This window comes from Bos grunniens, chromosome 3, assembly GCF_055505025.1.
Source record: "Bos grunniens cultivar Pamir isolate PY7600 chromosome 3, Bosgru_T2T1.0, whole genome shotgun sequence".
NCBI lineage: Eukaryota > Metazoa > Chordata > Mammalia > Artiodactyla > Bovidae > Bos > Bos grunniens.
Genome location: NC_141167.1, coordinates 77,063,533 through 77,080,414, shown reverse-complemented (window position 1 = coordinate 77,080,414; position 16,882 = coordinate 77,063,533). Strand labels below are relative to the sequence as shown.

General features: G+C 40.3%; 1 protein-coding gene and 1 pseudogene across 5 annotated transcripts in view; both read left to right on the top strand.

Annotated features, from left to right (window-relative positions):
- Nucleotides 1-16,882, top strand: part of PLPPR5 (phospholipid phosphatase related 5) — a 139,641-nt gene that overhangs the window by 63,799 nt on the left and 58,960 nt on the right. The window lies entirely within an intron of this gene.
- LOC147375877 (zinc finger CCCH domain-containing protein 15 pseudogene) lies at nucleotides 3,515-13,653 on the top strand (annotated as a pseudogene). The gene has a single exon (XR_015160560.1). The product of XR_015160560.1 is annotated as a zinc finger CCCH domain-containing protein 15 pseudogene (transcript).

Here is a 16,882-nt window from a genome sequence, read left to right as displayed (position 1 = left end):
ACCTACCAGCATTTACCAGACTTCCACTCTTGACCTCTTTTTGTTCCCTCAGTTATCCCTCCCATGGGTGATCTCATTCATTGCCACTTCCATGTCTTTTCAAGTGAACCCCAAAGCTCCTTCCCTGGCCTTACCTTTCTCCTGAACTCCTAACTTGAACATAAATATATTGTTTTTTATCAGCTCCTTAAATTCTGCATTTCAAAAATCGAAATCATGACCTGCCATTGCTCCAAACTAGCTACTGCTTTTCTATCTTCTGATTTGATTATTGGCATTCCTACTGTCTCAGTTACCCAAGCAAAACCTCTGAGTCATCCTCAACTCCTCTCACTTCCACACCCCCACATCCAGATGTCTGATTAATTATGTTGGTTCCACATTTGAAATATCTCTCAAATTTAGACTTGTCTTCTCCACCCTGCCCCTCATGCTTCTCCTTGAACATGGTTCCTTTACATCACTCACCTTGACTATTGCAGTAGCCTCCCAAAGAAGCTTCCTAAGAAAGTTCTTCACTCACCCCATTCATTTTTCACTGTGCCACTAGAGTAACACTCCTAAAGCAGTTGTTTAAACAAGTCTGTTTTTGCACAAAAGCTCTTCATAGCCTCCACCTCATCAACCCTTCAAAGGTCACACCCCTATATGTGGCATATGAGACCTTCTTCATCCTGGCTAAGCTTGTGTTCCCTTCTGCCATAGATTGAATTGTGTCCCCTGAAAAATTCCTGTTGTTGTTTAGTCACTAATTACCTGTCATTGAAGTCATCCAGTCTCTGGTATTTTGTTATGGCAGCTTCAGCTAAGACACCTCCCTTCATTCACTACACCATCTTTCAGGAGCTCAGTTCCCAGGTCATGTGAACTCAGTTCACACTAGATCATCACCAGTCACTAACTACAATATTTTTTCCACATTAGTACTTTTACCTTTGCTGTTTTCCTGACCTATTAATATAATATCTTCAGTACCTCCTACCTCCATATTCAGCTAGTCAAAATTCTAGTCATCTTTGTATGTATCAACCAGAGTTCTCCACTACACATAATGGAAAGTGAATCTGGCTGATTTGGCCCAAATGAGGTGAAAGGATGGGCTTACAAACTAGGTTCAGGGAATGAGCAGGAACCGATGGAACCTGAGCAGCCAGAACGTCAGCCAGGACCTGACCACAGGAAGGACACGGTGAGGATACACTGCTGTGCCTGCGGGACCCAGGACCCCACATGGCCACCCTCTGGTGGTGCCTCCACCGGCATGGCTGCCACCGCAACTGCTAATAAAATGGATATTTCACTTTGTCTGCTTCTTTGCATCACTTTCAGGCATCTCTGACTGACTGAGTGTGGCTTATGTGCCAGCAAACTTCTGGCCAGGACTTTGAGGAAGGCACTGTCCAGCTCTTGTTGGCTTTGGTAGTGGGATAGAGTCTGTGCTTCCCGTATGGGAGGTATACTGTGTGGAACGGGGTTCAAACATTCCATAGGGAAAAGAAACATGTTCTTTGTCTTTATTATCTAGATCAAAGTTGCTTTCCTTTTTGGAGTTTACTCTCGTCTTTTTAATTGAAAGTAATCTACTTATCAAGGGCTTCCCTGATAGCTCAGTTGGTAAAGAATCCTCCTGCAATGCACAAGACCCTGGTTTGATTCCTGGGTCAGGAAGATCCACTGGAGAAGGGATAGGCTACCCACTCCAGTATTCTTGGGCTTCCCTTGTGGCTCAACTGGTAAAGAATCTGCCTGCAATGTGGGAGACATGGGTTCAGTCTCTGAGTTGGGAAGATCCCTTGGAGAAGGGAAAAGCTACCCACTCCAGTATTCTGGCCTAGAGAATTCCATGGAGTGTATAGTCCATGGGGTCGCAAAGAGTGGAACACGACTGAGCGACTTTCACTTTCAATCTACTTATCTTCAGTGGCACACCTAGCATGTTTGACACCAAAGAAAATCATTCTTTAGTATCCCTTCCTCTGGATGGAAAAATTACTTTCAGCAATAGTTACATGGTAACAGTAATAAACATAGTATTGATTGATTTTTCAAGTTTAAAACAAACAAAATTGTTTTAATTGTTTTTAATTGGAGAACAATTGCTTTATAATGTTGTGTTGATTTCTGCTGTACAACAATGTGAATCAGCTATAAGTATACTTATATCCCCTCCTCTTGAACCTCCTTCCCACCCCTACCCTACCCCACCCCGCTAGGTTGTCACAGGGCACCTGGCTGAACAGTCTGTGTTGTATAGAAACTTCCCATTAGCTATCTGTTTTACATATGGTGATGTATATGTTTCAGTGCTACTCTCTCAATTCTTCCCACTTGTCCACAAGTCTTTTCTCTATATCTGCGTCTCTAGTCCTGCCCTGCAAAGAGGTACATCAGTACCATTTTTCTAGATTCCACATATGTGCATTAATATATGATATTTGTTTTTCTCTTTCTGACTTACTTCACCCTGTATAACAGGTTCTACATTCATCCACCTTACTAGAACTGACTCAAATCCATTCCTTTTTATGGTTGAGTAATATTCCATTGTATATATGTACCACAATTCTTTATCCATTTATCTGTCAATGGATATATATTTTAAAGGCATTAAAATTTAGTAAAATATTTTATGTATGAAGTAAAATTTGCACATTCCCAGCAAAATACTATACTCTGTATTTACATTATTTTATGATTTTATTATATTGAAATAACCTATTATTTCATTAAGTTAAACTCCAGGTAGTCACATAAATTGGCAGAATCAAAATAGTTCAAGTTCTCTTTCTTCATCTTTACCTTTACTAAGGTATCATTTTAGCACCATAGGAGTTGGAGACACTTCATAGCCAAGGCATGGTTGAATGCTTCCCAGCCTTTAGAGCAAACTTACTCTCCAGATGAATATATATAGCTGAATGCACATGCCAGAGGTCAAATTAACTTCCATGTACAATACAATATTTATTAGAAATTATGTAGTAAAAATGTGCTGATCATTATATATATTAACACGTAACAGTAACAATAGCAATTATTTCAGTTTAAACCAGTGTCCCACTTACTATTGCTCCTTAACAAACTGTTCCTTGGTGGCATAAAACAATTTACTGTGCTCACAGATTCTGTAGGTCAGATATTTAGAAAGATGTGGCCTGGCTATCTTTCTCCTGTATGATGTTTTTGGCCTCTGTTGAGAAGACTCAAAGCCTGGCTCCAAGGATTCCTTGATATCTCAGGCATGGAATTATCTGAAGGATTGTTCATTCAATTGCTGCATCAGGTCTGGGAGGACTTCATGACTTGGGCTACGTATGTGTGACTTTACTGTATGTCTTGGCTTCCTCACAACATGGCAGCCCCAGGTGGGTCAGGTTTCCTGCAAGACTCCAAGCACAAGTGTTTCAGTGAACAAAGCAGAAGTTCATTGGCTTTTATGAGTTCATAGTGTCACATCTGCTGTATTTTGTTGTTTACAAGCAAGTCATAAGATGGCCCAGTTTCAAAGGGAGGAGAATTTGACTTCACCTTTTAATGAGGGAGTGACAAGGGAATGAGAGACTGTTGCAGCCAGTTTTGAAGAATACAATCTGCCACAACCAACAGGATTCTGAGAGGCAGAAGTCTGTATTCAGTGACATTGTTTAGAATTGCCTGGCAATTATATAGAGCAGATAGTTGGTTTTATTATTGCATTCCTGTTATTGCCTGCACCTGGGGTAGACTGCTGTCACTGCTCCTGTTCTGATCTGGAAAGGCCTTGGTAAAGGAGCACTTAAAAAAGGTAAAGATTAGCCCAGTTGTTTTATCATTTATGTATTTCTGCCTCCAGTAGACTAAATTCACTGGCATTAGAGACCATTCCTTTATAGCCATCACAGTGCCAGCAGTAGCATGAATATAAGGCAATCTAGAAACGTCTGTTGATTGGTTCAAATAATGACAACCTGTTTCAGATGCTCATTAGTTGTTACTAGGAAGTTTTAAAAGATGTTTTGCCCTTGCCCCCTAATAAATCTATAGTCTCTAATTATAGTGATGAAGAAAATGATACTCAGAGGTTGTGCCTATACAAAGCCCTGGATCAATTCTTCTGAATAAATAGGTCTAATTCCTTAAGTAAATTAAGCATTGGCATTCTCTCTCTCTGGCACTTTATTAGAGACAAGAGAGGTAATGGGGATACACCTTGGCATTTATGTAAGTCTCCATAGGCCCTCCCCCAGAGCCTCTTCGCCACTCTGACCTCAACTAGGAAAACCTTTACACAATCTCATCTTTGGAGATGAGGCCTGAAGGGAATCCATGCACATATCGGGGGTGGGGAGGCTTTTGTACACCCTTAAATGATCCTACTTTGTCCTCATTGCCTAAGAATGTGGACGCAGCTGAGTTGGATCCACAGAGATGCTGGCTGAAAGGACCTCTGTCCCCAACCCAGTCTGTGGCTGCTCATGGACATAACCTCAGCATCCTGTACAGCAGCGGTCCCCAACCTTTTTGGCACCAGGGACCAGTTTCGTGGAAGATAATTTTTCCATGGACCAGGGCGGGCCATGGAAATCATGATTTTCATAAGGAGTGCACAACCTGGACCCCTCACATACACAATTCACAGTAGGGTTTGTGCTCCTGTGAGAATCCATTGCTGCTGCGGACCTGACACGAGGTGGAGCCCAGGTGGTAATATAAGTGATGGAGAGTGGCTGTTAAAGCAGATGAAGCTTCACTTCCGTGCAACCTGGTTTCTAACAGACCATGGACCAGAACTGGTCTGTGGCCCCGGTATTGGGCCAGCAGTCAACTTCGCAATACTTATACACTCAAAAAAAAGCCCTAAAAATTAATGCTCTTTTGATTCTTACTTTCCCTAAAAAGAGGTCCACCTTATTTGTGTGAATAGCTGCATAACAAGTGACAGGCTTTTACCATGTGTCCCAGTACTGTGCTAAGTAGCTTCTGTAGCTGATACTGTTCAGTCTTCACAATTGTGAGCTATTATAATTCTGAAATTAAAGATGGAAAAAAAAGTCAGACTCAGAGAAATTTAATAACTTGCCCAAAGTCACACAGTGAGTGTATGCTGGAGCCAAAGTCTGAATCCAGAATGCTTCCCACGTGTCCTTTCTGAGCCACACCCCCTCCACGGCCCCCCAGTGCAGCCGGTAAAACCAAGGTGCGCAACTGGAGTGCTGACTCTGCAGATTCCAGGTGCCTTACCTGAGACCCTTTGTTCCGGTGGCTAATGTCTCTGTAGTTTCCCAGGAGCAGAGTTTTGACTCACACATGGCAGTGGCCTTAGATAGTGTTCCAGCACAGTTGGTTTCTTAGGGCGAGCCAGAAATCACAGTGCACTTGCCAGAACACTAAAGATAGCCACTGCACATCAATCAGACATATTTCTTATACTTAAGGGTTCCTAATGGCTCCAGTGTGCTCATATATTCATTGCTATTAAGTTTAACTAACTGACGATGACACTCGCTAATTCAGGTGGACCATTTTTAACATAAAGACATGGTCTTTTAAACTCATTCTGTAATTGATTTTCTTTGTAAATTTTTTCTTACTGGGTATTTTCATTTCGTGAAGGTCTGTGGTGTTAAGATGGTAGTTTGGGGGTAATTTACAAATATAATTGAAATAGGGAAAATTAAATAGAAAAGTTGAACTCTTATAAGAGGTGTTAACTTCAGCATAAAATCCTTCTCTTCATCACACCTACAAATGTGGTTGGGGCCATCATCATAGCTTGCCTGGATTACCAATATCATTTTCCTATAGCCTCTTCTATAGCCTCTCCTCCTGCCCCTGTAATCCATTTGTTCTTCAGGTAATTTTCCAAGTGGCTGTCTAAAATGGGAATCATAACAGGTAGGGCCAGTTCCATTGTGTGTGTAACCTTTGCTGTCAGGCACTCAGGAGGGCCCCATGCTTGGTTTTGATGCTCTACTCGTTATCCTGACATTGCTGATGATTTCTTCACAGAGATCTCTCGTTTTCACTTTGCACTGGACCTTGCAAATTAAATAACCAGTCCTGGTAACATAGAATCATGCAATCCGCTCACCACACTTCCTCATACATGCTCTAGAAGCCCCTTTTTGAATTTCCAAAGAATTAATGGAGTATGATTTAGAAGCATCTGGATTATCTGTGAACTTCCTTGTTTTGCACTACTTTAGTTCTGTGATCACAAAACACTTTACAAATACAAATATTAAGGAATGTCAAAGATGTAATATTTACACAAGCACCTTAAAAACTAACCCAGTGCAAATAAACCCAAGATGGCAGTAGTTTTTGTTCACTTGTTTTGGTTTCCCTGCTTGCTTATTTTATCACACTGTTGAGTCCATGGTCACACAATTCCCAAGGTTTTTCTTTAGCAGTGAACTTTGTCTTTTTCTTTAAACTCACAGATCTAGATTCATTTTTTAAGTAATATTCAATGACACTAATTATCTTAATATCTGATAAGAAATACCTAGAAGGGCTCAAAGTAAAATAATCTTGATTCACTATATATCAATTGATAGCACTTGTGCCACATTTTAAAGAAAAAAATTAGATTTAAACAATAATTAGTTGGTTTAATTCAAACACTGACAATAACAGTTAATTCAATTATATAGTCATTAATTTAACAAAAACCATTGCACACCTATAATATGCTAAGAATTTGAAGACAAGGACTTTCAGCCCTTGATCTCAAGGGGTGTCTGTGTGTGTGTGTGTGTGTGTGTGTGTGTGCATACGTGCACACTCAGTTGCTCAGTAATGTCCGACTCTTTGTGACCCCATGGACTGTAGCCCACTAGGCTCCTGGGTCTATCTAATTTTAATTTCTCCATGGCAGGAGTATTGGACTAGGTTGCCATTTCCTTCTCCAGGGGATCTTCCTGACCCAGGGATTGAATCTGTGTCTTCTGACTGAGAGCAGCTACTGCATGTGCCATGGTGGTGGTCAGAGCATGGACTTGGCAGCTAACTGAAATTTATAGTTTTTTTGACCATGCCCCTTGGCATGTGGGATCTTAGTTCCCACAACCAGGGATCGATTGAACCTGCACCCCCTCCATTGGAAGTCCAGAGTCTTAACCACTGGACCACCAGGGAAGCCCTCACTAGCTTCTTGAATTTGGAATGCTGCTCCATCACTTTTAGCCATAAGTCCATGGGCAAGTGGCTAAACCTTTATATGTCTTAGTTACTGCTCCTGTTAAGTACCAAAGTCATGCGGTTATTTGGATTACATGATTGACACAGGTACTGAAGTTAGCACAGTTCTTGACATATAGCAAGCATTCTGGTGATCTTAACTTTTAGTATAATTAATCAGTTATTGAGAGTTAGCCAAGCACTGTGTTAGTCACTGAGGTGACCAAAAGGATATTTCTATCCTTCATAAGCTAGCAAAGGAGAAAAAATATATATCGTTTCAATACAAAAATGATGTCTTTTCATAATTGTTATGAGCAAAATGCTGGGGAGCAAAGTGAAAACGACAGAAGCCTATCTTTATCTAAATATTATTTACTTTCTATGTGGTGAATGGAAACAGCTGTTACATGATGGAAATGTGAGAAAATGTCTAGTAAAAGCATTTTTGTTCTTCCGGCTGATGGACAAAGTGCTGTGTGTACAATATATTTATCATGGGGGTCATACTGGAGAGAAATGGTCTCCATGTGAAACCAGCCACGGCTGCACTTAAGGGATAAGGTAAATGTGTCAGTGATGAAGGGGCTGTTATTCACAGCCAAACCATCAGTCGGCCATTGTGCTGAGGGCAGCTGAGCCACTGAGCGTGTTCTGATCTTAACTGCACGCACCAGCTGGTCCTGAACACTGAGCTTGTTGTTAATTCACTTCACATTTGTGACTCCCTAGCATTACCCATTCAGCAACATCAACTACATGATAAATTCTGTGTCTGTGATTATGTAATCTTTTGTTAGGGACCCATTAAGTATATTGTAAAGAAAATGGATGGCCACTCTTGGTTTTTCAGATGCAATGTGTTCAAGGGCCTTTATTCCCATGCCCATAAGTTAAGCAATATAATTTGTTATTTCTCTCAGAAAATGTAGTTTTCATCCAAATATATCATTTTAATCCTTTAGGTTTATTCCTGGCACAGAGCAAGCACAAATCTTCACGGTGCCTGTGACAGTAATAAAATTTATACTACTTGTGAGATAATTGTGCTAAATCCTGTCATTTTCATTTAACAAATGATATAATAAGATTCACAGAAATTAAGTACTCTAAGGTCACAGAAAGAATCAGTGGTGAATTGACATTTTAACCCAGGTCACTAAATACCTAAAGTTGAGCTTTTCTTCCTGGTTTACACTGACTAAATATGGAATGCACCAAGTATTTAAAGGGTATCAGTAAAATATGAAGCAATTGATTAACTTTCAGAGGCAAAATATTTTTAAAAGCTGTTATAATAATCAGAACCTGAAAAATGGACTAACTCTGATAGTTTAACTCTGAAAATTCAAGATAATTTCATAAAATCATTTTATTACATTGTGTATTTCTTGAAACAGTAATGTATTAATAGATGTAAAGAAAGGCAATGCCAAAGAATGCTCAAACTACCACACAATTGCACTCATCTCACATGCTAGTAAATTAATGCTCAAAATTCTCCAAGCCAGGCTTCAGCAATATGTGAACTGTGAACTTCCAGATGTTCAAGCTGGTTTTAGAAAAGGCAGAGGAACCAGTTGGAATAAAATTGCCAACATCTGCTGGATCATGGAAAAAGCAAGAGAGTTCCAGAAAAACATCTATTTCTGCTTTATTGACTATGCCAAAGCCTTTGACTGTGTGGATCACAATAAACTGTGGAAAATTCTGAAAGAAATGGGCATGCCACATCACCTGACCTGCCTCTTGAGAAACCTGTATGCAGGTCAGGAAGCAACAGTTAGAACTGAACATGGAACAACAGACTGGTTCCAAATAGGAAAAGAAGTGTGTCAAGGCTGTATATTGTCACCCTGCTTGTTTAACTTATATGCAGAGTACATCATGAGAAATGCTGGGCTGGAGGAAGCACAAGCTGGAATCAAGATTATCAGTAACCTCAGATATGCAGATGACACCACCCTTATGGCAGAAAGTGAAGAACTAAAGAGCCTCTTGATGAAAGTGAAAGTGGAGAGTGAAAAAGTTGGCTTAAAGCTCAACATTCAGAAAACTAAGATCATGGGATCTGGTCCCATCACTTCATGGCACATAGATGGGGAAACAGTGGAAACAGTGTCAGACTTTATTTTTCTGGGCTCCAAAATCACTGTGGACGATGATTGCAGCCATGAAATTAAAAGATGCTTACTCCTTGGAAGGAAAGTTATGATCAACCTAGACAGCACATTAAAAAGCACAGACATTACTTTGCCAACAAAGGTCTGTCTATTCAAGGCTATGGTTTTTCATGTGGTCATGTATGGATGTGAGAGTTGGACTGTGAAGAAAGTGAGCACCGAAGAATTGATGCTTTTGAACTGTGGTGTTGGAGAAGACTCTTGAGAATCCCTTGGACTGCAAGGAGATCCAACCAGTCCATCCTAAAGGAGTTCAGTCCTGGGTGTTCATTGGAAGGACTGATCTGAAACTCCAGTACTTTGGCCACCTCATGCGAAGAGTTGACTCATTGGAAAAGAACCTGATGCTGGGAAAGATTGAGGGCAGGAGGAGAAGGGGACGACAGAGGATAAGATCATGGCATCATCGACTTGATGGACATGGGTTTGAGTGGACTCCAGGAGCTGGTGATGGACGGGGAGGCCTGGTGTGCTGCGGTTCATGGGGTCGCAAAGAGTCGGACACGACTGAGCGACTGGACTGAACTGAACTGAAAAGATATAGATAACTATTGTTGGACAGAGCACAAGTGTCCTAAAAAATGATTTTATGTGCAGTACCCAACTCCAACCAATATGATAAATAAATTAATAAGATAGCAATAAATGCTGAAATGAGGACAATATTTTTGAATATTAACTGATATAGTTTTCATTTCCTTTGGATCATGGTGCTCTTGTCTAGGTCGGCATTATATAGTAGAAATACAAATAAATCACATAAATGATTGTTAATTTCCTAATAGTCATATTTTTAAAAAGCAAAAAGTTAAATTAATTTTTGAAATATATTTTGTTTAACCAAGTATGTCCAAATTTTAACATTTCAACCTGTATCAATATAAAAAGTATTAATGAAATATTTTGCATTCCTTTTTCTGCAAAATTTTCAAAATTCAGGGTCTATTTGACTCATAATGCATCTCAGTTCTGATACTACATTTTCATCTTAAGTATTTGCTCTCTATTTAGGTTTCATAAAACTTACAGTGTAAAAGTACGAGCACATAACCAATTTATTCCAAATATATTTAAAAGTTTTCTAATAATCAAAGCAAGTGCCAGTTTTAAAATTTAAATTAAAAAATGCGGTCCTTTTTTCCCACTATCCGTATTTCCAGTGCTCAATAGTTCTAGTTAGTGGCTTCTATACTGTACAACATAGCTGTAGGATTTCTCATCTGTTATTCAGTGTCTCAGAGAAGAACATGCCATAAGAGAAAGGTCAACATCTCTCCTCCAATTTCCTGTCCTCTAGCTCCTGGAAGCCCCCACTCCACTCTCCGCATGTATGAGTTTGACTATTTTAGATTGCATATATGGGCTAGATCTTGCAATATTTGTCTTTTCTTGACTGGCATATTTCACTTAGCATAATGTCCTTCAGGTTGATTTGTGTTACCTCAAATGATAGGACTTTCTACTTTTTAATACTGAATAGTATTGTATCTATACACACCACACAGATTTAATATATAGCAATGTAACTATAGTTTACAATACAGTATTGTAGACTTGAAGCTTGCTTAGAGAGTAGGTAGATCTTAGATGTTCTCACCACACACATACACACAGAATGGTAACTATGTGAGGTAACAGCTATGTTAATCAGCTTGACTGTACTGATTACTTCTCTCACATTGCAGAAAGGGGGACCTCTTCCAGGGCCTGAGAATGGGCTTTTGTCTAACACTCAAAAATGAATTGTCTGAGGAGACACACATACTAACGAAAAAGAGACTTTTTTGGGAAGGGGCGTCCCAGCAGAGAACAGCAGGGTGAGGGAACTCAGCTGGACTGCTCTGCCACTTGGTTCACAGTCTTGAGTTTTATCATAATAGGATGAGTTTTCAGGTTGTCTCTGGCCGGTCATTCTGGCTCAGGGGCCTTCCTTCTTGGTGGTGTACGCATTGCTCAGCCAAGATGGATTCCAGCAAGGAGGATTCTGGGAGGTTGGTAGGACACGTTGTGTCTTCTTTTGATCCTCCTTAATTCTTGAATTCTTCTGTTTGGTGGTGGCTCGTTAGTTCCATATTCCTTACTAGGACCTCCTGTCATAAAATAACTCATGTAGATAGTTAATATGGTGCCTGGCCAGGATGGGCAGTTTCAATCAATTCTTCCCTTAAAACACATGTAAAAAAGCATCATGTTGTATACCTTAAATATATCCATTTTTAAAATTTGTCGATTAAACCTCAATGTGTGTGTGTGCTCAGTCCCTCAGTTGGGTCTTACTCTTTGCAACCCCATGGACTATAGCCCTCAAGATGCCTCTGGCTCTTCCTACCGCGGGGCCAGAGTCCCTGAGGGAGTCCAGCTGCGCTTAAGTCTGGCCGGCACGACCTGTCTCTGCAATGCCCCCCAAGAAACAGGCTCAGGCCAGGGGCAGCAAAAAGGCGGAGCAGAAAAAGAAGATTATCGAAGACAAAACTTTTGGTCTGAAGAATAAGAAAGGAGCAAAGCAACAGAAGTTTATCAAGGCTGTCACTCATCAAGTTAAATTTGGTCAACAGAATCCACGTCAGGTAGCACAAAGTGAAGCTGAAAAGAAGTTGAAGAAAGATAACAAGAAGAAAGAATTGCAAGAGCTAAATGAGTTGTTCAAACCTGTAGTTGCTGCTCAAAAAATAAGTAAAGGTGCAGATCCCAAATCCGTAGTATGTGCATTCTTCAAGCAAGGACAGTGTACTAAAGGAGATAAGTGTAAGTTCTCTCATGACTTGACTCTGGAGAGAAAATGTGAAAAGCGAAGTGTTTACATTGATGCAAGAGATGAAGAACTTGAGAAAGATACTATGGATAATTGGGATGAGAAAAAACTGGAAGAAGTTGTGAACAAGAAGCACGGTGAGGCGGAAAAGAAAAAACCGAAAACTCAAATAGTGTGCAAGCATTTCCTTGAAGCTATTGAAAACAACAAATACGGCTGGTTTTGGATGTGTCCTGGAGGGGGTGATATTTGCATGTATCGTCATGCACTGCCTCCTGGATTTGTCTTGAAAAAAGATAAAAAGAAAGAAGAGAAAGAAGATGAAATTTCATTAGAAGATCTAATTGAAAGAGAGCGTTCTGCCCTAGGTCCAAACGTTACCAAAACCACTCTAGAATCTTTTCTTGCATGGAAGAGAAGAAAAAGACAAGAAAAGATTGATAAACTTGAACAAGATATAGAAAGAAGGAAAGCAGACTTCAAAGCTGGGAAAGCATTAGTGATCAGTGGTCGTGAGGTGTTTGAATTTCGTCCTGAACTGGTTGACGATGATGATGAGGAAGCAGATGATACCCGTTACACCCAGGGAACAGGTGGTGATGAGGTTGATGATTCAGTGAGTGTAAATGACATAGATTTAAGCCTGTACATCCCAAGAGATGTAGATGAGACAGGTATTACTGTAGCCAGTCTTGAAAGATTCAGCACATATACTTCAGAAAAGGATGAAAACAAATTAAGTGAAGCTTCCGGAGGTAGGGCTGAAAATGGTGAGAGAAGTGATTTGGAAGAGGACAACGAAGGGGAAGGACAGGAAAATGGAGCCATCGATGCTGTTCCTGTTGATGAAAATCTGTTTACTGGGGAAGATTTGGATGAACTAGAAGAAGAATTAAACACACTTGATTTAGAAGAATGACACCAAACAAGTCAATGAAAAAATTGAGCCAGCTCAGCAGGAGTTGAAATTGACTACATTAATTTTTTTCCACCTAAAACTTTTCAACAGGATGTTTGTTTCCCATGCTGATTCTGGAGGGCTTAGTTCCTCCAAAAAAGGAATATTCTCCCTACATCTTGTTTTCTGACTTTGGCTACATCTCATAGTAAGTTCAGAGTAGTTCATGATAAATTAAAGATAAATGGTCATTGCAGGAAATGATTGATTATTGTAATTGTGTACTCAAGTGGGAAGTGTAAACTACTTTTCCAGCTTTTGATTTTCATTGGGCATGTGTTGTTATAAGGACAACATAAATTTAAATTACCCTTCATTTAATGCAATTTTTAATGAGTGATTCTATTTCCTTTGTATTTATATGTTTAAAAGACTTCCTAAGATATGAGCCTGTACTTCATCAAGGAAACTGCGTATGCAGGTTCAGTATTATATATCTTTGGACAATTAGATGGTCATTTAAAATGAAACTTCATTAATCTGACAGGATCAACTGCAATGCCCTGTGTTAAACTGTTTGAAACTACTCCCTTTTCTTTTTTTGCCAATAAAGTTGTAAATAAAAACAGTGATACAATAAATTCCAAAAAAAAAAAAAAGATGCCTCTGTCAATTGGATTCTCCAGGCAAGAATACTGGGAGTAGGTTGCCATTTCCTACTCCAGGGGATCTTCCCGACCCAGAGATCAATCCCTGTGTCTTACATCTCCTGCATTAGTGGGTGAATTATTTAACACTGTGCCACCCTATTCCTCAATAAAACTGAAAAAAGAGAGAGATGGGCCAATACCAATCAGAAAAGGAAGGTGGTGTTTGGTTTCAATAGTCAAGTCTCATTTGTCCTAAGAGAACAGGAATTTCTAAATTCCAAAGCTACCTTTACATACCAAAAGCAAAATTTGAAGATTTGTATATATTATTACAAGATAACAATAGAGAGTACACAGAGTATAATATAAAAAGGATGGTGCAACCATACCTGGGAGTGGACGGTGCCATCTCTTCGCCAAGAAGTGGGAGGACTGGAGGAGAGGAAAGGGTAGAATGGCAGGTATAAGCATTTGGGTGAGCACCCTTGGTTTAGAAACCCTTAGAAGGGAGTTGACCACCAGATTACAGATACTCCAAAAAGGTTGAAGAGGAAACAGAAAGTAGATGGGCTTATGTCTGTTTTCTGCCATGAAACTGGGAGAGCTTAACCTCAGGGCAGCCCTGTGGCAGGTGGGTCAAGCAGCAGAGCAGATGGTTCTGTGGGAGCCGCAGAAGCTGCATCCAAGCTAGAGAAGGCAGAAAGCCCCAAGGCCAGAAGGGGATGTGCTGAGGACCAGAGTGCGAGTCTAAATGCGCCACGTCAGGGTGGGCCACAGGGACGTTCACAGTGGCAGTTGGGAGGCCTCAGGAGACCCGTGGGAGAAGCACGGTGCGGTAGTAGTGTTAGTCACTCGGTCCTGCCCAACTGTTTGAACCCCGTGCGCTATAGCCTGCCAGGCTCCTCTTCATGGGATTCTCCAGGCAAGAATATTGGAGTGGATTGCCGTTGTGTTTTCCAGAGGATCTTCCCAACCCAGGGTCTCCTGCATTGCAGGCAGATTCTTTACCATCTGGGCTAAAGGGAAGTCAGGGGAGGCCGTTCAGCAGGACAGCCCTGTGGCCACCCTGAGATCGCCTCCTCTCCTCAGGCAGCCTTGAAGGCTTCCAACTGGGCCAGGGTATTTTGCCAGAAAGAGAACAGTGAGAAACTCAGAACAACTGAGCATTTATTCCGGTTTTTCCCCTCCCCCATTCCATTCCTCTCCAGTGTGGGATGGATGCCCGTGATAAAGTTTAGGTCAGTTTGTGGGGTGGGGGTAAGTAAATGCATGCTCCATACAACCTATGCTGTAGTATATTAAAGTATGACTTCAAAACACCACCATTTATTGCACTTTCCCCCCACAGCTCTGAAAAGTCTGAATTAGGTGAACACAAATCTGTCTGGTACAAAGTCCATGGCCTTTCCAACATCACATTACCTTTCATCACAGTTCTATTACAGAAGAATTACACAGCTCCATTCTAATACACAGTTCTATTACCCCATCAGATACATTTCCATTGCAGTTTGGCAAATTTATGATCATTGATAAGTTTGGATACAATAATAAGACAATAATTAGGTCACTGCACACCTGGCTTAATAAGTGAACACTCCATATTTTGTTCAGTGTCTCTGTACCAATTTGCGAATAAGTCTCCAGTAGAGCGTCATGGAATTCCACCCTTAACACTGTCTTGTTATTTGTGATCTGTATGTACTAATGTAACTAATTCAAAAGCAGAGACATTACCTTGCCAACAAATGTCTGTCTAGTCAAGGCTATGGTTTTTCATGTGGTCATGTATGGATGTGAGAGTTGGACTGTGAAGAAGGCTGAGCACCGAAGAATTGATGCTTTTGAACTGTGGTATTGGAGAAGACTCTTGAGAGTCCCTTGGACTGCAAGGAGATCCAACCAGTCCATTCTGAAGAAGATTAGCCCTAGGATTTCTTTGGAAGGAATGATGCTAAAGCTGAAACTCCAGTACTTTGGCCACCTCATGTGAAGAGTTGACTCATTGGAAGAGACTCTGATGGTGGGAGGGATTGGGGGCAAGAGGAGAAGGGGACGGCAGAGGATGAGATGGCTGGATGGCATCACTGACTCGATGGACATGAGTCTGAGTGAACTCCGGGAGCTGGTGATGGACAGGGAGGCCTGGCATGCTGCGATTCATGGGGTCGCAAAGAGTCGGACACGACTGAGCGACTGAACTGAACTGATGTACTAATGAGAAACTGAGAGAAGGAGAACTAGTTTGATAGATGTCAGCCTCACAGTTCAAAAGGGTTTTGACAAGGTGAAGTGCTATTTTGAAAACAATTATGAAATTTGATTTTTTTGAAAAAAACTCCAGGAATCCAGGATAAGAGGAACTTGGTAGGGCATTGGTCCATGTGAGGACTACAAACAATATGACCAGAAATGCTATGTAGTTATTTAAAAAAACAAAACCAAAATTAAAAAAAAATCTGATTAAAGTAGTCAGTACTTGGATATCAGTTTAAAGAATCCAGTTCTAACCTAATTGTGGATTGTAGTTCCATGAGTAAGACTATAGGGTGCAATTCAAATGAACTACTCATTTATGGTCAATTAATCTGTGACAAAGGAGGCAAGACTGTATAGTGGAGAAAAGACAGTCTCTTCAATAAGTGGCGCTGGGAAAACTGGATGGCTACAAGTAAAAGAATGAAACTAAACCATTCTCTAATAGTATACACAAAAATAAACTCAAAATGGATTAATGACCTAAATGTAAGACTGGACACTATAAAACTCCTAAAGGAAAACATAGGCAGAACACTCTTTGACATAAATTGCAGCAATATTTTTTTGGATCCATCTCCTAGAGTAATGGAATAAAAACAAAAATAAACAAATGGACCCAATTAAACTTAAAAGCTTTTGCATAGCAAAGGAAACCATAAGCAAAATGAAAAGACAACCTAAGGAATGGGAGAAAATATTTACAAATGATACTACCAACAAGGAATTGATTTTCAAAATATACAAAGAACTCATATAGCTTAATATCAAAGAATAATCCAATTGAAAAAAAATGGCCAGAAGACATTTCTGCAAAGAAGACATACAATGGCCAACAGGCACATGAAAAGATGCTCGACATTGCTAATTACGAGAGAAATGCAAATCCAGACTACAATGTGGTGTCACTTCACACCAGTCAGAATAGTGATGATTAAAAAGTCTACAAATACTAAATGCTGGCGAGTGTGTGGAGAAAAGG